This window comes from Macrotis lagotis, chromosome 7 (assembly GCF_037893015.1).
Source record: "Macrotis lagotis isolate mMagLag1 chromosome 7, bilby.v1.9.chrom.fasta, whole genome shotgun sequence".
Taxonomy (NCBI): domain Eukaryota; kingdom Metazoa; phylum Chordata; class Mammalia; order Peramelemorphia; family Peramelidae; genus Macrotis; species Macrotis lagotis.
The window spans coordinates 144,469,366-144,492,216 of record NC_133664.1 but is presented as its reverse complement, the minus strand read 5'-3'; the positions used below and the strand labels follow the sequence as shown (position 1 = coordinate 144,492,216).

Below are 22,851 nucleotides of genomic sequence, written 5' to 3'. Positions count from 1 at the left end.
TTTCTTATGTTGAACCAGGTCTGATCAGTACAACTACACAAAATGCTAAATGATGAGCATATGTTGAAGAATATAGACAGCACTGAATAACTGAAATAGCATGTGTGTCTATATATGTGTGTGTGTATGTATGTGTGTGTGTGTGTGTGTGTGTGTATCTCACAGCTTATACAAATAGAGCTGCTAACACCAGATGGAGATGATCTCCCCCACCAAAGGCATCAACAACAACAACAAAACTCCCCAAAACAAAATGACAAACAGTACCCCCTAATATCTTCTTCACCCTCTGACCAAATAAAGAGCTTATAAGTCTAGTTAGCAAAGGATCTGAGAAAAAGGGAACAAAATTAGAGGAAATGCTCTAGGGCTAGCATTCTGCAATTTTGCAGCAGCATACTGCTAACCCACCAAGACAAATGTTGAGGTTGGCCACCCTTCTTTTTACACTGTTCCATATGACCTTTGAGGTCTGATTGCATCAGACAGAAAATCTCTACAGGAAGTATAAGTTTGAAGGAAGAACACTGATCTTGAAATGAGATGATCCCACCAGGTTCAAGATTCAGAACCCCAGCACCTGCTACTTAGAACCTTGGGTAATTCCTTTGTTATGTTCCAGCTTCTGCTACTGAATATCTAAAAATCAAAGTGGCTTCAAAGGTCCTTTCCAGCTCTAAATTTATGATCCTACAAAGTCTAATTTCTGTATAGAGAGGAAGACTGTCAACAATCTATCTATATCAACTAGGTGATTTCTGACACATTAAATAAATGACCCCAGGGGAGTCACTTAACTTTATTTACCTTGGTTTCCTCATCCATAAAATAAGTTGCAGAAGGAAATAATAAACCAATCCAAGAAAACTTTGAAAGGGTTAGACTCAGACACAATTGAAAAGACATATATATACACACACACATATATATATATATATATATATATATATATATACATATGCACATAAACACCCATGTGCTCATACACACACACATATATATATAGTACAAGTATACATATACTTGTGTATTATGTACTAAATGTGAATATATTTATGTGTGCAGGTGTATGTAATGTATGTTTATATATATATATATATATATATATATATATATGAAAACACACAGAAACAACTATTTACAAAATAAAACCAATATAATTTGGTGAAGAGAGGGAAGGAAGTCAGTCTGAGCAGGAGTACAGGAGTAGACTTCATGTAGAAATTAGGTTTGAACAAAGCTTTAAAGAAAGCTTTAAAGAAAACAATGGGGGGTGGGGGGGATGAGTACATCCGAGGTATGAGAGACAACCTCTACAAAGTCACAGAAATAGAAAATGGAATGGAGAAATAACAAAACTGCAATTTACCTGTACCAAAGAATATGTGAAGGGTAACCATGTTTAATAAGTTTGGAAAAGTGGCATGGAGTCAGATGTAAAAACCTTTAAATACTGAAGAGAGTAGTTAATATATGATCACTAGAGATAATAGTCACTGGAATTTACAGAGCAGAGGAATAATATGGTCAAGCCTATGCTTTAGGAAAATCATAAGGGAAGGTGCATGAAGAACAGCTGTAAAGGTGAGAAATTTGAGGCATAGTAGCCAATTAGGAGGCTATTCCCAATAGTCCAACTGAATGGTGATGAAAGTTTGTACAAGAATAAAGGCTATAAATTTAAACCTCTCTGAAGTATCACCTCATAGCTCTCAGATTGGTCAATATGATTAGAAGGAAAATAATCAATTTTGGAGGGAATGTGGGAAAACAAAGACACTGATGCATTGTTGGTGGAATTATGCCAAAAGGACAATAAAAATATGCATACCCTTTGATCCTGCAATATCACTACTAGGTCTATATCCTGAAGAGATCATGACAAAGGGTAAAAATCCCACTTGTACAAAAATATTCATAGCAGCTCTGTTTGTGAAGGCAAAGAATTGAAAATTGAGAGAATGCTCATCAGTTCGGGAATGGCTCAACAAAATGTGATATATATATATGTGATAGAACACTCTTGTTCTATAAGAAATCATGAGGGATGAAATTTCAGAAAAGCCTGGAAAGATTTGCTTGAATTGAAGTTGAGTGAAATGAGTCTGCTCATTGTACACACTAACAATATCATAGTGTGATGATCAACCATGATGGACTTGTTCATTTCAGCTGTACAAAAATCAAAGAAAATTTTAAAAGAATTGTGATGGAAAATGCCATCTATATCCAAAGAAGGAATTGTGGAGTTTAAATGAAAACCAAAGTTTATTATCTTCAATTTTTAAAAGATTTCTTATGTATTGATATTTTTTCTCTCTAATGTTTTCTTCTATTTGGATCTGATTTTTCCTCTCACAACATAATCCATATGGATCTATGTTTAGCATGATTATAAATGTAGAGACTGTATCAGATTGCTTTCTATCGGGGGAGGGGACAGAAGGAAAGGAGGAAGAAAAATGTAAAATTCAAAACCTTGCAAAACAAAAAGACTGGTAAAACTACCATTGTATGTAGTTGGAAAAAAATTTTTTTTTAAAAAAAGAATAATGGCTATGGGAGGAGAGAGAGAGAGAGAGAGAGAGAGAGAGAGAGAGAGAGAGATTGACTAGATATGAAAGAAATTATTGAGGTTGAACTAGACAATATTTGGTAATTGGACAAGTAGGGTCAGGGTAAACTCCTTGATGGCTCAGGGGCCTTATTAATACAATCAAGAGAGGGTTGGTTAGATCATGTGTTCATTTTTATTCCTAAAACTCTATGGTTAGATAACTAATTAAAGATATTTCACCAACACCTATGAGTTTTGAATAGTATAATTTTATTTCTGAGGTTTATAGCTGATAGAGGAATTTAAACAAAATATCTTGAAATGTATATGTATGTGTGTACATATACATGCATACATATATATGAAATTATATAATTTTCATGACTGCAATGTCCATGAAATAGAAAGAACTTTTTAAACAAAAGAAAAATATTCATTCTTTCTAGGTTACAAAAAAAAGTATTTTTAAAAAACTGGGATATTATTGTATTATCTTGGAATGAAATCTGTGATAGATTTAAGATCCTATATCACAATTTAGTAACAGATGTACCAAGGATCATAACTCCCTGAGGCCAGGGACTGTGTTTATCTTTCTATGTATCACCAGAACTTAGCACAATGCATGGGACATAATAAATGTTTGTTGACTGGCTCCCACTGATTATAATAAGCAGTCTCACCCTACCAAAAGATGAACTCTATAGTTGGTATCATATTTCAAAATATTTAAATACCCATGTATGCAAGCACTACATGATTAGCATTTCAGGATTCAATCAACTTCAAAGCATTTCATCTACACAGAATTAGCTTTTTCATTAATGAAAATGGAGTTATTCCAATGCTATTCTTGGAAATAGTGACTGCATAAATATAATATTTACTCCTATTTAGTGAATTTGGCTATCATTTCTAAAAAAGTGTTAAAATAGTAAGTTTGTATACATATGTAAATATAATGAAACAAAAATATTCATTTATAAAATACTAAGTAATGTGCCAATATACACACAAGGATGTTAATATCCATCAGCATGAAGAAATATGTATCTCATCATTTTATCTTAATACTGAGCACTCATTATTTGGCATCCTACCAGCTGGAATACTCTATTGGCATATTTTACATATGTCACTGGTAGGTCTTTAAAATCTGTCTGTACTTACAAAAATTCAACCTAGAGAAAGTGACCTCTGGAAGATATATCCTAAAATCCTGAATAATAGAAATGTACTTTTATATGGAAGAAGATTTTCTGAATATAGAATCTCTTTCCATTCCTTCCAAAATGGAGTTTGGGGTGGTATTCTTACCAGCTGAAAATTAGAAAAATAAATAGAATTTAAAAAATGTTTATGTTTGCAAGTTCAAGTTTAGATTTTAAAACTCCTTAACATTACAAAAAATGGAATATAAATTCATTTTTACTTTCAAGAAGGTTAATTCTCTCTCAATTGGACCTCACCCTTATCCTCCCCAAAGCAGGGGTTACCTCTAAAATTAGAGTGTGATATTAGTTACCTTTTAATGGATATTATATCAATAAAGATGTTTTATCTTTAATCCACAGAGAATATCTTTTTTTTTTAGCTTCTTCCAAGGCAAACAGGGTTAAGTGGCTTGCCCAAGGCCACACAGCTAGGTAATTATTAAGTGTCTGAGAGCAGATTTGAACCCAGGTACTCCTGACTCCAGGGCCGGTGCTTTATCCACTACGCCACCTAGCCACCCCCCACAGAGAATATCTTAATCCACATAGAATATTCATCTATTTAATAAGATTTTCAAAAAGGGCTTCAAGGAATTTTTGAACAACAATGACAAAAGAAAGATTAAATTAGATTTTCTAGTTTAATCAATATTTGAATTCTTTAAAAGTTGGCAAATTTTGTTTGACATATATGTTAATTTTATATGATCAGAACATCCCATTCTTAGACCACAGAGGAGAATAAAAACATTTATTCTCCTTCCCATTCTCATGAGGTTTCTGGATATCACAAGTAGTAACTTAAGGGAAAACAGTATAATAATTCTGAATTCTAGCCCCACTGTGCCAACTTAATTAGTACAAATGATATTTCTAAGTCCTTTGAGGAGGCAAGGATCATATATTTCAAACATTCTGTGGAACATTTAGACATTATACATATTTTTTAAAGTCATGGAATTATAATTATTCTAATAACATCTTTAGCTAGTTAAAGGAATAGATTCATTAGAAATCAATTCCTCTTCAACCTAAGATAAAAATCCTCTTTAGACAAATCATTATTATCCACTTCAGGATAATAACCCAGGTGACTGGATTACTATACTGAAACCTATGAAAATTGGATATTCCTACAATTCTTTTTAAAACAAAGCAATGTCTGAAATGGATTAATTACAAAAGATTCAGGTTTAAAATGATATGACACTTATGTACAGAACTTTAAATTCTGATAAGTGGATTATATAGATAGATGAGTTTTCATGTAAAAATCCTTGAATCACATATAATTTATAATTCAAGAAGTCAGATTTTCTTGTGAGGGCCTAAGACAAGCAGCCCCTCAACAAATTCCTGCACCATTGTTCTTAACATTTTAAAGTCAATTAAGAGTCAATTCAGGAAACATTATTAAATGGTTTCTGTGCTAGCCTCAGTATACTTGGAGCAATAATTTCTATCCTTTTACAGGAATTTCAGATCCTACCTGTTAGAAAAAAAATATCTGAAAACATATGCCAGAGGTCAATAGGAAGAGAGAAATAACAATAAATACCATCATTTATATTAATTTTTCCTAGAGATTTTATAGTTTACCATTTCTGAAGTATTCACCCAATAGGAATTTATTAAGCATTTGCTATGTGCAAGGACAGAGACAGTGAGATGGCTCAGTGGACAGAGTTCTGAGCCTGGAGTTAGCAAGACCCAAGTTCAAAACTTGTTTCAGACATTTACAAACTGTGTGACCTTGAGCAAATCAGTTAGCCTCTGTCTACTGAAAAGGTATGTTAATGGGTTTTTTTGTCTATTTTTGAAGAAGACCATGGCATCAGGGAGGTGATACCATGACAAGCATTTGAAATGGATGAGTGGGGGGGGGTGCTAAGTCACCAGTTTCACTTTTTCCTCCGGGGACATCTAGGTCCAGAAGCCAGATATGAATCAAGACAACTGGAGATGGCTCTGGATGTGAGACAATCAGGGTTAAGTAACTTGCCCAAGGTCACACAACTAGTCCACTTGATGCCAAGGCCAGTGCTCTATCCACCGCATCACCTAGCTAGGTAGCTCACTGGATTAAAATACTAGGCTTGGAATCAGGAAGACTTGTCTCTGACACTCACTAGCTGTGTGACCCAGGGCAAGTCACTTAACCTCTGTTCCCTTTAATCTAAAGGAGAAGAAAATGGTAAACCACTCCAATATCTTTGCCAAGAAATCCACAGAATCTTGAAGTCAGGCACAACTAAATGAAACAATGTGCAAGGAAGGCAGAATGCTAGGTGCTGGTCAAACAAAGACAAAAATAAAGAGTCCTTTAATCTATTAATAAAATTAATAGATTTACAGCAGAAAGAAACTTCAGAAGTTATAAAGCCAACTCCCCAGATTTTTAAAATAAGGACTAAATGACTTGCTCAAATTCAAAGAGATGGTAAATGACAAAGCAAAACTCTGTACTATGGTTCTCTTAATACAAATAACAAGTCTGCATTGAAATATGCTGTCTCTGAATTAAGATTCTAACCTTTAGACTCACTCCAATAGTTTATTTCAGTGACCAAATGTGCTTAATATATGCCATCTATTGGGAAGACAAATAAAAATAGATAGATATAGATATAGATATAGATATAGATATAGATATATAAAGATATAGAGACAGACACAGACACAGAGATAGACATAGAGATAGATATAGATATATGAAAATAGCCCCAATCCTCAATGAGCTTACAATCTAGAGAAAATCAAGAACAAATATCAATAAATAACATTTCAAGCAATCTCTGGGAATTGAACTTGGTCTGATCTTCTAATTCTATTTGACTAGGATTGGAAAAGAGGAAAGGTATGCTCCCTATTGAGGAGATTTTTTTTTAAAGGATTTAAAACAGAACTGGGTTTAAACTGACTTTGGGAGAAAATCTGAGTTTCCAAGAATTAGAAGAGAAGAGAAGATGAGTTCCTGGCATGCAAGTCCGATGGGATAAAGACATGGAGGTATATAGGAGTATATAGAAACATATACAATGGTCAGTAATTAAGCCAATTTTTCTGGAATGTGTGTGTATACAGGAATAATTTCAAAAGCCAGGAATATAATGTTAGAACAATAGTCTAAGAGGTCTTAAATGCCTAATCCTTTATATTTTATCCAAGAGAAAATAGGGAATGGTTGAAGCTTCCTGAGTAGGGGAATAACATGAAACAAAATTTTAATATCAAAATTAGTACTTTGGGGGAGGCTAGGTGGCGCAGTGGATAAAGCACCAGCCCTGGAGTCAGGAGTACCTGGGTTCAAATCTGGTCTCAGACACTTAATACTTACCTAGCTGTGTGGCCCTGGGCAAGCTGCTTAACCCCATTTGCCTTGCAAAAAAACCTGAAAATTAATACTTTGTTAGACTCTAGCCCTAGTTTTCTGGTCCAGCTTTGGCTAATAGTTGTAAACACATAAAAAGAAGTATAAGCAACATGGTTTCTGCCCTGAGGCAAGTCTATCCTAGATATTCTTTTGTGGACATAAGAAAGAATTGAAATATCTTACCACTTTTCTTAGAAAATTAAAAAAGTTGAAGAGACAGAGACCTTAGGTAAATTAGGAACAGTACAACATAGGAGAAAGAGTTGGATTCAAATCTTGGCTCTATCATTGCCCTGTGGAACCATAAAGAATCACTCTCTGTATATATTACTGAGTTTCCTCATCTGTAAAATAAAATTGGATTCTAAGGTCCTTCCAGATCTAAATATATGATCCTATAAACCCATGTTCAAAAGAAGGACTCTTTTTCATAGTGTTTACTTCATATATGCCAATGCCCAATCCAATACTCCCTGGATGCAACTTGTCAAAATGGCACAATTTTGAATTCAGGGCACCCTCTGAATAGTCAAAAGTTCAGGAAGGGATGCTCTGACTTGGAGGAGATTATGGGGGTGAAGGGAAATAGAGATTAATTGCACTAAAGCTGTGATTTCACAGGAGGTTTATAGGGTGACTCTAATACACAGCATGAAAAGTAGCTGTGGAGTTTTCAAGATTCCATTCTCCTGGCATAGCAGGCCCCAGACATCCACAAACTCCATGCCTTAGGTCATCATACCCCATAAAAAGTCAGGAGGCATGTTTTTTTTTATATTGAGCTCAAAACTGGCTTCCACAAAAACCCAGCCCACCTCCTAAAATTTGTGACTGGTATCCAAAGGCTTTTGATCACTGATGAGTTAACAAGGAACTGTGAATCACATAGACCCTTCCATAAAGTGCTTCCCACAGACTGAATATGGCAAATCACTGCTTAACAGTCTGTTTTCAAATAGAAATGAAGACTCACTGAGAATTTTCTGATGAGAGCAAGAGCAGCAGACAATTACTATTTTGAAAGAACTGAAGACTTAGAATGACAATTTTCAGACCTTATCTTTGACAGTAATAACTCTCATTCAGTCCTAGGTCAGGGTTCTCCAAAGTTTCTCAGAAATGGAAGGAGTTGCAGTCCACAAACTATCAGAAAAGTCTTTCCCCTAACTTTCCACATGTCACCTTCTGATGGCATCAAGAACTGAAGAAAATTAAATCTATAAAGCCTATTTTCTAAGCTTTATTATTTAAGAGTATTAAAAGAGCAACTTGATGAATCTTAGCCTTAAAGCTATTTCTAGTTTTTAATTTTATTAGAGAATTCAATGCATTCTGTTGTCAGAGCTAGTTGAAACAGGAGTGCAGCTGTTATTTTTGTTGTTGTTTTTCCTCCTCTTGTCTACAAAGCATGTCACAGAATCACAGAAGAAAATGAACTGATATGAGAAGAGTAAATTACTAAATAAATTCCAGCTATGCCCCCAAACCAGATGTCTTTTGCTGCCACACTGACAAAAAATGGAGTTGGGGCCAATTTCCCCCTTCCATCTCCTCCATCTCTACCACAGCTGTATCTGTTCCATCTAAACTAGTGGAATATAAATGTTTTTCTTCTCATTTTTAGCTCACAGCTCTTTTTTCTTCTGCTTCCCATACTTTGCTCAAACTGTTTTTGTTTATTTGCCATTTTAGTCAATTATCTCCAGCCAGTCAGACACATAAAAGAATTCCTTTCAGAGATTCCAGGCGCTTAAATCAAGTCTACTTATAAAGGAAGAGTTGTGTCCACCTTTCAGGAAGCACTCCTCACAGTGGCTAGGGACTTGTTCCTAATTGTGGCAAGGTTACATGGGGTATACACATCATGTCATACAAAGGAAAAAAGTCTAGCAGCAATCAAGGAGAAAACTGATTTTCCAAAAAAGAATATTGGAAAACCAACTGGAGGAGGACTCTGACTCAGAGGCATGCCATCATTTGCATTAAAGTGCTTTTTTTCCCCCTCCTTTTGAACATGCCCATTGGGCAGCAGTAACTCAGAAAGCTATAACCATCATTTCAGTTTTGAAATTGCGCTGTCCTCATTGTTAAAGGATAGAATAAAAGGACATAACCATAAGGCTCAAGGCAATAATCTAACACACACAGACACACACAGACACACAGACACACAGACACACACACACACACACACAAGCTTCAAGATATCTGAAAGTTTGGGATCTTAGAGGGGAGATGAGAGTAGCAGGGAAGACATACTACAATTTCCATAAGCATTTTTCTAAAGGTGTCTGTTCAACTCATGAACAGACAAATTCCTAATTCAACAACAAATAATTTATCATTTCTATCTCCAACATATGGATGCTATTATGGAGACCTTCTGGACACAAAGAGATGGTATCATTAGATCCAAAAGAAGGAGAATAAAAAAATAGAAAGAATAATTTTATTAATAAACACACAAAAGTTCCCAAAATTCTTTTTCTTATTGAAAACGTAGAAACATTGGGTGTGGAAAAACATGAACATGTACACACATGAGCTTAAAATCATACCTTCCCAGAAGAAAACATACAGCCTACAGCCTCTCTCTCTCTCTCTCTCTCTCTCTCTCTCTCTCTCTCTCTCTCTCTGTGTGTGTGTGTGTGTGTGTGTGTGTGTGTGTCTGTGTCTGTGTCTGTGTCTGTGTCTGTGTCTGTGGCTTTGTCTCTCTCTTGCTAACTCTCTGTCTCTGCCTTTCCCATATGGACTTATTACTCATATTAACTTTGCAGTTAATTTTTTTCCTGTCAACTGATTTTTATTCCTTCCAAAAGCACTTAAACTAGCTTAAACAAAACCATTCACATTCTCTCTACTAAAAAGAAAAAAAACAAGTAAACCCTACTTTGGGAGTATTGATCTGCTGTAGGTTAAATTAATAGCCCTCACCCAATTATGAAGAAATTAATTACATGACAACAACCCAGATTCCAGTGATGATGACATACTGTTTTTTCTTAGTTAAAAATTTTAAAAAGACAAGAAACTTTTTGGAACTATTATTTAAAGTTAAATTTCACTGGAACTGGGAAGTCAGCAAAGTATTTATTTCTTTTAGATGATAAATGCTGTATAAGCAAAAACACTATTGGTAGAGAAAATTCTTATTATGGTAACATATCACCTCAAAGATAATAATGGAAAACTTGAATGTGTGAGCCACATGTCAAAATAATGAAATGTCCTATACTAATCTCTTTTAAAATGATTTCAACCAAATGTAGTGCTAGAAATTGATCTATAATGGTCTTAGGTTGAAGAGGAGGAGTCACAGCATAGTTTGAAAAAGTTCCTTTTGAAATTATGAGAAAATAAATTAACTGTACATCTTCTAAAGAGAGGAAAAAGATATTAATTCTGGAATAGCTGTTAGAAAATACTCAACTTCCATACTTGAAAATAGTATCACAACAAATTACTAACAGATTTCTAAATTCCAGGAAAGAGAACTAGGTTGTAGTTTGAACATATTATCTCAAATTTGCTTAATAAAATTGTTTCAGGAAATATAATTTTGACCAAGGTATATATATCAAAGACCTTCAACAAGTTCTGTTTTTGAAACTCCACCAAGGAGTGGTTCTTAAAGGTTATTCTAATAGAGTGCAAAGTCCAGTAGTTCCCATCATGTTGTAAAGGTTTTAAGCATGGTCCCAGCAATAGATTATATGTTTTCCCCAAGAACCAGCTGAGCTTATCAAAGAATCACAAGACTGAACATACCACGTTGAATTCTTCTGTCATGGCACATCATGGTATGGTTCCATTTCTGCAATAATATTGGGGAAGTGGTGGAAAAAGATATAGAGAACACTAAATATCATGCCACTTTTACACTACTAGTATAACTAATAATAATCCAAATAAGTGTAGTTTGCACAACCACTTCTGAATTGACTTAGATCATGGATTTGGAAATGATGTTATTCACAGCTTCTCTGGAGAGAATACTATCTCATATTTCATCAAGATTATAAAGGTTATCCATTGTAGTCTTCCTAATTCTATATCTCAAATTCCATAAATATCATTCTACATCCTTTTCTCCAATGCTTTGGTCTCAGAGGAAGACGAGGACATTTTTCTTTCCAAGAAAAACCTATTCTATCTTCTTTGGAAGTCAACATATTAAATTGCCTTCTCTTCCATACATACTTTATATATACTCTTCATATCCTTTGCCCATTGCCTCCAAAAATACCCAGATTTTGCCCAGATTTAAAAAACTAAAAATTAAAAAAAAATTTCACCTGACACTGCCATCCTCTCTCATTGTTTTCTTACACATCTCCTGGTTGTTTTTTTATAGTCAAATTCCAATTTTCAAAATTGGAATTGCTTCCTATGCCAGCTCTAATCTATGCCATTATGTTTTTTAGCTTTTTTTTTTGCAAGGTAAATGGGGCTAAGTGGCTTGCCCAAGGCCACACAGCTAGGTAATTATTAAATGTCTGAGGCTGGATTTGAACTCAGGTACTCCTGACTCCAGGGCTGGTGCTCTATCTACTGTGCCACCTAATCGCCCCTAAATCTATGCCATTATTATGGATCATAATATATATTCCATCTCACATTTATGAATTAATTCCAACAATCTGTCTTGAATCATTTTCTCTTCCTATACTCCCTTATTTGATGATTTTATTAACTCCCATGAGTTCAATTTAAATATCTAGTCATTCCCTCCACTCCTATATCCAAACATCTCCACCTGGATCCATAAGAATCTCAAAATCAATATGTTCAAAAGAAAACACTATCTCTTCCCCCAAACCCACTCTTCCTAAACTTCTCTGCTTCTAGCAAAGGTATTATCATCCTTCTCTTCACCTAAGTATACAAATTAGGACATACATACTCAATTCTTCACTTTCCCCCTCCCCCACTTCTAATGCACTGTCCAATCCAACACTAACCTCTCATTCAGACTACTGCAAGGGCCTCCTAATAAGTCTCCTTGCCACTAATCTCCCCTTTCACAATATATTCTCCATTCAGCTACCAAGTTGGCATTTCTAAAATATAGGTCTGACTACGGCACTGCTTCCTGAAGAAGCTTTGCCTCAAAACTAAATTCCAACCTCAGATCCTTTCCTTTGTCTTAATGCACTCTAAAATCCATTCCTTTATCTTAATACACTTTGAAATCCAACCAAACTAACCAACTGGCTGCTCCCTGACCACAACATTCCTTCTCTGGATTCTATGCTTTGAAATGGGCTGTCCTGACATCCCCATATGGAATGTTCCCCAAGGTCACCATTGTGAATAAATCCTGGATATATCGGATGCACATACTGTACATCCTATAAGTAGCCAATCTGGATCCTCTAGTAACTAGTGCTTTCATCCTCTAATACTTTGTATATATTTTCCATTTAAATTAACATAGACATATGTGTATATGGACACACAGAGATACATATAATGTTATATTCTTACAATAAATTATCAACTGCTTAAGGATGGACGTTTCATTTTTGTCTTTGTATCTCTAGCATTAAGCAACATCTTGAGCAGAACCAAAATAAGATACCCAATTGTGACAAATAATATAAAAGAAAACAACTTTGAAAGACTTCAGGAAGCTGATGAATACTCTGACCCATCATAACTGACTTCAGAAGACTTTTAATGAAACATATTCCCACCTCAAAGAAGAGAAGTATAGGGATAAGATGTGCAAAATAAGACAGTCAGAAATGGACAATTTGTTGTTTTGTTTTGCTTGAATAAACTTATTTGTTGCAAAGGAAAGTTAAGGTGGGGACTGGTGAGTAGTGACAGATGCAAAAATAAGAAGAAAACAAAAATATGAATCAAACTCTTTTTTTAAAAATATACAGACTATAGGACAAGAAAGTTTCAGAGAAAGGCAATGCTGTTAATATGCTAAATATAAATATTTAAATATCAATTAATCAAATAGTAATGTTTAAATATTAATATACATATACCTACCATACTGTTAATATGTTAAATTTAATATGTACTATAAAAAGACACTATTTAACAAAAGTTCATAATTACATATATAATCAATCCTGTTTTGTTCATACATTTATATGTTTTATGGGCATAATTATATATAGAATCATCTATATTTGCTAAATTCATGATAAAAATAAAGAACCTTATATACAGCTTTTAAAAAGTATATTCCCTTGTGTTAAAAAAATTTCTGGGGGCGGCTAGGTGGCGCAGTGGATGAAACACCAGCCCTGGAGTCAAGAGTACCTGGATTCAAATCCGGTCTCAGACTCTTAATTACCTAGCTGTGTGGCCTTGGGCAAGCCACTTAACCCCATTTGCCTTGCAAAAAAACCTAAAAAAAACCATTTCAATGAAATAATATTTCCTGAGCACAAATAAAAAAAAAACAGAAAGAATTCCCTTCTTTGTACTATTTAATTCAGATTAACAATGAAATAAATTCATTAAAAAAAATTTCCAATTAGGCAAAAGCAAATACTGGTTTCAATTGGGCTGTATTACTCTTCTACCGCCTGGTATTACGAGAGAGAGAGAGAGAGAGAGAGATAGCTATAGATATAGGTATAGATATAGGTAAAAAAAAAACAGATATAATAATATATATGTACTTATATATATATATATATAAAATCACTGACAAAATCAATTAAAATTGATTTATTTTGCTTTTCTATATGATTGTTATTATTATTATTATTATATGTTATAGCAAATACTGGAGCATAGATTTAGAGTAGTAATAGAACCCTTAAAATCATTGCATCCAATATCCTCATTTTACAAGTGAGGAAAATGAGGCTGCAAGAGAATGACTTGCCAACCTGGGTTATATAGCTAGTGAGTATGAAGCAGGATTTGAAATCATGTCTTCTTGATTCCATGTCCAGTGCTCTTTCCAAGCTTCTACCTAAAACCACCACAATGCTTTCATCTTGCCAAAATACCTAGATGTTATCAGGTTTCATAAGGAACCAATAAAAGTCTAAATTAGAAGAAGGGATGGGGATCTGACCATGGTAGGTACCAACCTTCTCCCCGTCACATAAGACTTGAAATGTGTATTATTATTATTATTATTATTATTATTATTAATACTATAAAATCTCATATTGTTTTCACAAATGCAATTGCTTAGATTATAGCTATGAAAGCATTCAAGAAACTTTTGTTTTAAAAAGCATGCAGGGACAGCTAGGTGACACAGTGGATAGTGCACCAGCCCCAGAGTCAGGAGGACCTGAGTTCAAATCCAGCCTCAGACATTTAATAATTACCTAGCTGTGTAGCCTTGGGCAAATCATTTAACTTCATTGACTTAAATAAATATATGTTTTTATAAAACTGTGTTTTATAGCAGATAGGCTATTAAATTTTGGAACTGGTAAAATGAATTCAATTTTTTTAAATTTTCTTTTATATTTTTTCACATTACAATAGTTGTAAAAGTAAACATAATCCCCCTCCCCCCAAAGAAAGAAAAACCTCAAGAAAAATAAAGTGAGAAGAAAAGAGGTGTGCTTCAATCTGTATTCAGATACCATCAGCTTTATCTTTGGGGTGGACAGCATTCTTTATTATAAGTCCATCAGAGAAATTGCATCAATATATTTTCTTACAGTTGCCATTGATAGCTGTATTTCCTTCTATCCTATTCCTCCCCAACCCCATTTATTCCATTCTCTCTTTCCCTTCATCCTGTTCCTCCTCAAGAGTGTGTTGTATCTGATTACCCTCTCTTCTATCGCCTATACCCTCCTCCCCTCCTCTAATCCCCTTTTTCCCATCCCTCTCCTCTCCTATTTTACTCTAGGTAAGATGGATTTCTATACCCAATTGAGTGTTTATGTTATTTCCTCTCTGAGCCACTTCCAATGAGCATGAAGGCTCACTCAATGAATCCCCCTCACCTTCCCCACTTCTACTCCATTGCAAAAGTTTTTTCTTGCCTCTTTTCTGTGAAATAACTTAGAAGTGGATTCAAATCTTACCTTACTAGATTGGTGACCACAGAGAAGTTATGAAAGTACTCTGGGACAAAAATTAAAGATAAATCCAAGTTACACAAAAGTTGCGATTTGTGAGTGGAGGGAATTCTCATAACAGGAAAGTTATCCTTGTCATGGTAACTTCATACATGGAGGAATGCAATACAGAAAGTATATCACACAATGTAGAGTTAAGGGCTAGATCTACAATTTTATTAGTAACACAAACTCCCAGGTAAGGAAATTCCCTCTAATAATATAGATTGGCACATTCTAAGCAATTTTTAGTCTTAAAGAAAGTTATCTAATCTTACTTTAAAGAGAGGTGATAGGACTGACCTAGGGTCACATATTTGTTGTCAGAGGTGGGCCTTGAACTTGGGAACTTCCTGGTTTGAAACTAACACTCAATGTAATACACTTCAATGGTTCAGTAACAATATAATTCTATTCAATGGGACATATCTTTCTGATTTTTAACCTAACATGAAATTATATAAAACCTTTCTTGCCAGTTAAGAAATTCTTCAAACTCGAATTGCTATTGTTCAATCACTGAGTGCTATCCAATTCTTTGTGACCTTGTGGACCATAGCATGCCAATATTGTCCATGAAATTTCCTTGGCAAAGATATAGGAGTTATTTCAAATTTCCTTCTCCAGCAGATTAAGGTAAACAGAGGTTAAGTGAATTATCTAGTTAGTAAGTGTCTGAGACCAAATTTGAACTCAGGTTTTCCAGACTCCAATTCTAATGCTCTAACCACTGAGTATCTAACTGCCCCAAAACTTGAATAGACAAAATGGATTAATGTAAGTATCTCTTCCTTGGTCTACTGAACAAGGAAGAGCCAATCATCTCTTTAAAAAAAAAAAAACTCAGGGGGCAGCTAGATGGAGCAATGAATAGAGCATCGACCCTGGGGTGAGGAGAACCTGAGTTCAAATCCTAGCTCAGACATTTAATAATTACCCAGCTGTGTGATGTCGGGCAATAGCACCACTGCCTAGAAAAAAAATTAAATAAACAATTTTTTAAAAAATCAGGTGTTCACTAAAGGTCTCTGCTGATCAATTTTGAGGATCAAGCTAAGGCTAGAGTACATGGATCATTTAAAAAAAAGAAAGAAGGATAAGCAGGAGGGTGGAGGAAATAAAGGGAAAAAGTGAATGAGAAAGAGAAAAGGTAGAAAACAGGAAGGAAGGAAAGAATAGAAACAAAAGAAATTAAACTATTCTTTTTTGTCAAAAATCATAAAGATTAAGAATAGATCAAAGAAAAATGATCTATACATAATGACTTCTAGGTTCAAAAAGATTTCTGTGATTGAAAATGATACAATATTAATAGTATCAAATTAGATTCTAATAAGGAAAGATTCAGGGTATATCATACCTTTTGTAATTTATCTGTTTAATTAGAGAGAGAGAGAGAGAGAGAGAGAGAGAGAGAGAGAGAGAATTATCTTTTTCACCTTCTACAAAATACGCAATGGACACAGTCAAGCCTAACATATGACCAAAGAAGCATCTTCCTAGAAATTTTATGTTTCCTAGTATCTAAATATAGATTCCACTTCTTGCCCATTCTGAAAGGATGCTGATTTACGACCATACTTTTTCACAGGCTAGTTAAGAAATTCCATTCAAATAAATCACTCTGACTATGTTTTATATCAAGGTTAAGTTAACCCTGTACTGAAAACCTGGTTCATGTCCAGAAATAGAAGATAGGCATACAACTTTAAGGGGATTCTTAGGTGTTTGTCTATTATATGTGATTCCTAAAATCTCAGTACAGAAAACATTTATAGGGCTTTCATGAAAAAAGTAGTGTCCCCTATGCAGTCTATCTCATGTTCTGTCACTTAAAAAATATAAAAAAATTCAGGCTCACATGCCAACTTCTTGTATGTGATATATATTTTTAGCAATCATATATAATTGGGATTGAGGAGAAATTCCAACACTAAACAAATTAGATAGGATTTTGTTATCTCTATTCTTTAAGGAAAAAACTAAACAGCTCGGATACTTGCACTCCTGTCTCTTTTCTTCCCTTTCTGAACTCCAAATCCTCTATTTGAGAAAATGTCAGTCTGAGATAGAAGAGACAAAGAATAGAAATTCAGTCAAATGCAATCTTTTTTTTTCTTCCCAAGATCATGGTTATTAGAGAACAAGGTTTAGTAGGTTAATGCCCTGTTAATGTTATAATGATATTTTCAGACTAGATGTATTATTGTTACTGGATACTCTGAAATATGAATCATAACACAAAGCAATTATTACTGAATCACTATTAGACACACTACTGAAAGAGAATGCCTCATTAACCAGTTCTGATCTCCATTAGGAAACTCATCATTTTATTGACTCTTGCATATGAAAAAGCTCAGAACTCAAAGTCTTTATAACCTATTTTCCTTTCATTGTAGGCCATGGCCAAAGGGTTTCTGCAACCAGGTACACTGATAAAGGGGGGGTGGGGGCTAAACTCAAAATGAACCCAGAAAAAATCCAAGGTCTATAGATCTATCCTCAAAAGATGTGCTTCTCAATTGTATTTCTTCCTTCATCATGGGCAATACAATACAATTAGGATTTTTAAAAATCATACAGATTACATGAATAATCAACTCAAAAGCACATATATTTTGGATTATTTTAGAAAGTCACATCCCATACATATTATGCCCTAGTCACCCTTTAGAAAGATGGGTAAGAGGACAAGAAATTTAACATGCAAATGGATCCCATTTGGGCTGGCCTGAGACTGTAGTAAGGAAGTTTTCAGTGGCAATAAACAATCTGTTATCAATTTTATACTGAAGTAAGAACATCCTAGATAACTCTCTTCATCCTTCCAAAATATTTTGCTAAAGATTGAGAGCTAACCCTAGCATTGCTAAATATTCTTCAAACATTATCAAAGGAAATCAAGCAAGTTGTAGCAATTGAATGAAGCCACTATCCTTGTAATAGAATGCAGATTCTATTTGGGCCCCGAAGGAAGTTCCTGCAAAGTTTTGTGCCAATTTATTCTAAAACCCTACAAGGAACAGGAGGATCATTTCACGTGGCAATATTAAATTCTATTCAGATATATCTATTTTCACCTTTAAGTTGGAAAAATTGATAGAATATGTACATATAAGTTATGTAATCTATACTTCAAGTCTAAAGGGAAAAGACTTCTAGAAGTGGGTGACCTAAGTCATTTTGCTAATACTTTTAAGCTTTGGCTTAACTCTTGGCAACAACTAGACAAATGATAAGTTATTTTTAGACATCACATTTTGGCAATCGTTCATTTCTGTGAAAAGATCAATAACCACATTTTTAAGCTTTAAAGAAATGAATACACTATACAATCTCTATTCATTCCAAGATTTTGTGCAAATGAAATTCCATGAAGTGAGAAGAAAATGATTCTCCACTTCAAATTATCACCAATAATATAGGAAAGTTCCTTTTAAATAAAATTACAAGACTTTTGCTTTCAAATCATTTTAATTATTAAAAAGAATGCACACTCAATCATTGAAAGGTAGTACAGGCTTAACCTACTTTGGAAATTAGCATAATATTACAATATATGAAACTATTTACTCATTTTAAAATACCTACATATTGGCACAAACATACTACAAAACTCTAAGAGTTTAGAAAAGTCCCATCTTGAACTTTATAACAAGTTTTCAGTCACTACAAGAGTAGAGCTACCACCAATCTGGATTCTCATCAAATAATAATCAGTAACAGTTAATAGTTTGCCAAGTGATTGAAAAAAAAGTACAGGAAATAGAGTTCCTTTATTCTAGAAACTCATAATTTAAAAGGTCTGAAATAATAATAAACATGAGTCCTAGGGTTTCTAATCCTTTCTCACATGTAAAATTACAAACAGATAAGACTCTTCTTGTTATGACTCTCCATGATAGTTTTCCTAATAATCTCAAGTAGAAGTGATACTTTCTTCTCTAATCCATTCTTGTAGATATATTACATTTTGGTTTGGAATATAGTTATTTCAGTAGATACCTTATCACCTATTTTACTGGACGCTCCATGAATATAAGGATGATGTTTGTCATCCTTGTATTGCCAAATTTTGCAAAAGTGTCCTGAACTTGTTTGTTTTGTTTTGGAATCATGTTCCTATATGATTCCCATTTGGGGATTTCTTGGCAAAGACAATGGAGTGGTTTACCATTTCCTTTTCCAGCTCATTTTACAAAAGAGGAAATTGAGGCAAATGGGGTTAAGTGACTTGACCACAATCATACAACTGCTAAAATTCTAGGGCCACATTTTAATTCAGAAAGATTTATCTTTCTGATTCTAATCCCAGTACTCTATCCACTATGTCACAGAGCTTCCCTCATGTTCAATATATAGTGGCTCAATTTGCATGATTCATAATTCCTAAATGAGTTTTCAAAATAAATATTGATAGTCAAGGGTAGTACATTATAATCATTAGTTATAAGTCCTTCTAATCAGATCAATTCAGATAAATTCTCACTGATATGAGAAAATGCATCCTCCAATGTCAAGCAATTCATTTACACAAATATAATCTGAAGATTCCAAAGAAACTTATGTCATTAAAAAATTATTAAAAACTTAGGTCATTAATGAAATGGTCAAACCTAGGAATTGACTACCAAAACCAATAAAAAACAAAAGTAATTCTATGAGTCTAGTTTCAAAATAACATATTTCCTTATTATTAAAAGCAAATTTTTAACTTGCCACAGAACTATGTTTATGAAAGCTTGAAAAATATCAAACTACATATGAAAAAAAGAGTACACCAATTAACTGATGCTGAAACTCATGTATTTTATTGCCAAGAGACCTAAATGACTTTAGTCATTTAATAATTTTTGTTATTTTTGCTACTATTAGAACTTATCTTAAAGTAATTCCAAACCTTCTATTCATTCCTAATTGATTCCCTACTTCACTCCAGAACAAAAAGATTCTCCAGACCTTTTCTATTCTTGCAGGTACTGTTCCTTCACTCTTTTATTATTCACTTCATCTTAAAACCTACTGCTATCCTCAATATTGTCCTCCTCCCCAGTCTCTGACAATGTCTATTTTGTCTTGCTAACATAATCCCTTCTACAGCTTCTCTTGATCCCATCATATTCTGTTTTATCCAATCTGGAACCACACTCATTTTTCCTCTCAAATTTTCAAACATCCTTCCATTTTCAAATATGCCTAAGACTCTGTTATTTTTTTTTAAGGTTTTTGCAAGGCAAATTGGGTTAAGTGGCTTTCCCAAGGCCACACAGCTTAGTAATTATTAAGTGTCTGAGGCAGGATTTGAATTCAGGTACTCCTGACTCCAAGGACAGCTCTATCAAGGTGCCACCTAGCTGCCCAAGACTGCTATTCTTAAAGTGCTCTACAAATTTTAGTTCATTTGATCCTCATGATATGCCATCCTTGCCTGAGTCAGACAGAAGTTAAATGACTTGTCCACAGTCACACAGTAGTAGTGTCTGAAACAGATTTGACTCAGATCTTTCTGACTCCAGGTCTAAGTCTATCCACTGTACAATCTAGTGACCTTAAATATCATATAGTTACCTACACCTCATTTTAAAGATAAGGGAAATGAGACTAAGAAAAATTAAATTACTTGCCAAAGTCACAGAAGCAATGAGAGGTGGAATTGGAACCCAGACTCTTTGATCTGAATCTAAAGTTTAATTTGTTTCTTCAATGGTTCTGTCATCCGATAGTATTGATATTTCCTTCACTAATACAGATTCCAACTTTTCTACATGTTTTCATCTTATGTATTTCTTGCCCACCCATGTTTTTCAATAAATCCTTCTCATCTATAAAGCAAAAATAATACTATTTATAACACCTCACAGGACTGTAAGGATCAAATAAGACAATACATGTAAAGCAGTTTGCAAATTAATGTGTTTGTATATTAGGGAAAGAAAAGGAAGGGGAGAGACAGAGACTGAAACATAGAAGGGGAGGAGTGGGGGGGGTGCCAGGTTCTATAATTATTAGAGGACTTGTAGAACATGCTAGAGATCTTTATTTCTTTCAAGAGTTCATGCCTATCAATGAAGCAGCATGCAGCTGTATACCTACCCTCAGCTTCTTTTAGTCACTTTCTTTTCTGAGTATACACATGCTAAATTACGTCTTTAATATCACTTTTCTTTCAACAATTGTTATCTACCATTGTATCCACCATTTCTCTTTCCATTGTTCTTTGCTTCACCCAAATTAGTTATGCTCCTCAAAATATGATAGTCTATAAACTAGAGCCACATAGCATTGCCTACATAATCCTGATGCTAAAAATATGGAGCGTCTTTCTTATAAAATAGGACTATACTAAAAACATGGTAGTAGCACTATCAATTGGTTCAGCTATTTTGAAAACAAATTGGATTATGCCAAGAAGTAATTAAAATTTTTGTACCTTTTGACTCTGAAATTCCACTGTCAATAACAAAAAGTAACATCCCATACATATTAAAATAGTAACAACAGAAATTTTTGCCTTCATAAAGAATTGGAAATAAAGTTATTGATTGAGGAATAGTTAAACAAGTTATAATAAATGAGTACCAAAGAAAATGTATCATAATAAGGGATAAACATTAAGAATATAGTACAAAAAAAGCATGGCATGTGAATTGATGCAAAGTGAAGTAAAAAAATAGACAAAAAAAAGTTGATGACTACAACAATGTAAATAGGAAATAAGGAAAACAACAAAAGAATCATGATGAATATCATGATACTGTCAAGCCTGACTCCACCCAGATTTATATCCTGTTCTTCAGCTACCACTCCTAGATCCAATCTTAGTTTCCAATCTAGAACTTTAAGTCCTAGCCTGGTAACTTGTACTCATGATTGGTGAGACTTTTCCATTACTCATTCAACCCAGACCCTAGGGAGTCTGGTCAACTCCATACCCTGTCATTTTGTACTACTAAGTCAGAAAAAAATAATAAAATCATCACTATACTGCAGAAGGTTTGTTCTACTCACTCTTCCTTTGATTTACTGGCACAATGAACCTTTCCCAGTGATCTTTCCCCATAAGTATTGTTCTCCCTTAAGTAGAATATAAGCTCTGTGAAGACAAATATTACCTCATTTTTAGGCTGTTGTTGATATTCCCTACAAATAGCACAATTCCTGGCTTGTAGAAAACACTTAATAAATGCTTCATTATTTATTCATTAATTTATTTATTCACTTGTAAATTCATTCATTCAAATTTTGCAGAATCTTCCTTGCTTTGTTGGTATAGCCTTCAAGAACATTTGGTGAATTCTGTGAGAATAAGACATCAAAGCAGGACTTGTGTTGAATCTAAAAATAGAAATAGCACCCCTTCATTTTACAGATGAAAGAATCAACTCTCAGGAAAATTAAGTGAATTGCCCAAGGCTTAATTCATAAGTGGCAAAGTTGCACCTTGAATTTAGGTTCTCTCAACTCCAAACTCAAAACATTTATCTGCTGAACCCATCTGGTAAATTTTAATAGGAAAAAAGAGTAAGGAGGGACTATTTGGCACAAGTTTGACATGCAATAGCATATCTATATTTAAAATAGAGTAAATGATACTGTATTGTACATTTGCCAGATAATAATTTTTATTAAATGAAAGACAGTTCA

At 34.0% G+C, this 22,851-nt stretch overlaps 1 protein-coding gene across 1 annotated transcript in view; it reads right to left on the bottom strand.

Annotated features, from left to right (window-relative positions):
- The window catches only part of LOC141494166 (dedicator of cytokinesis protein 4-like), a 248,403-nt gene that overhangs the window by 129,082 nt on the left and 96,470 nt on the right, over positions 1–22,851 (bottom strand). The window lies entirely within an intron of this gene.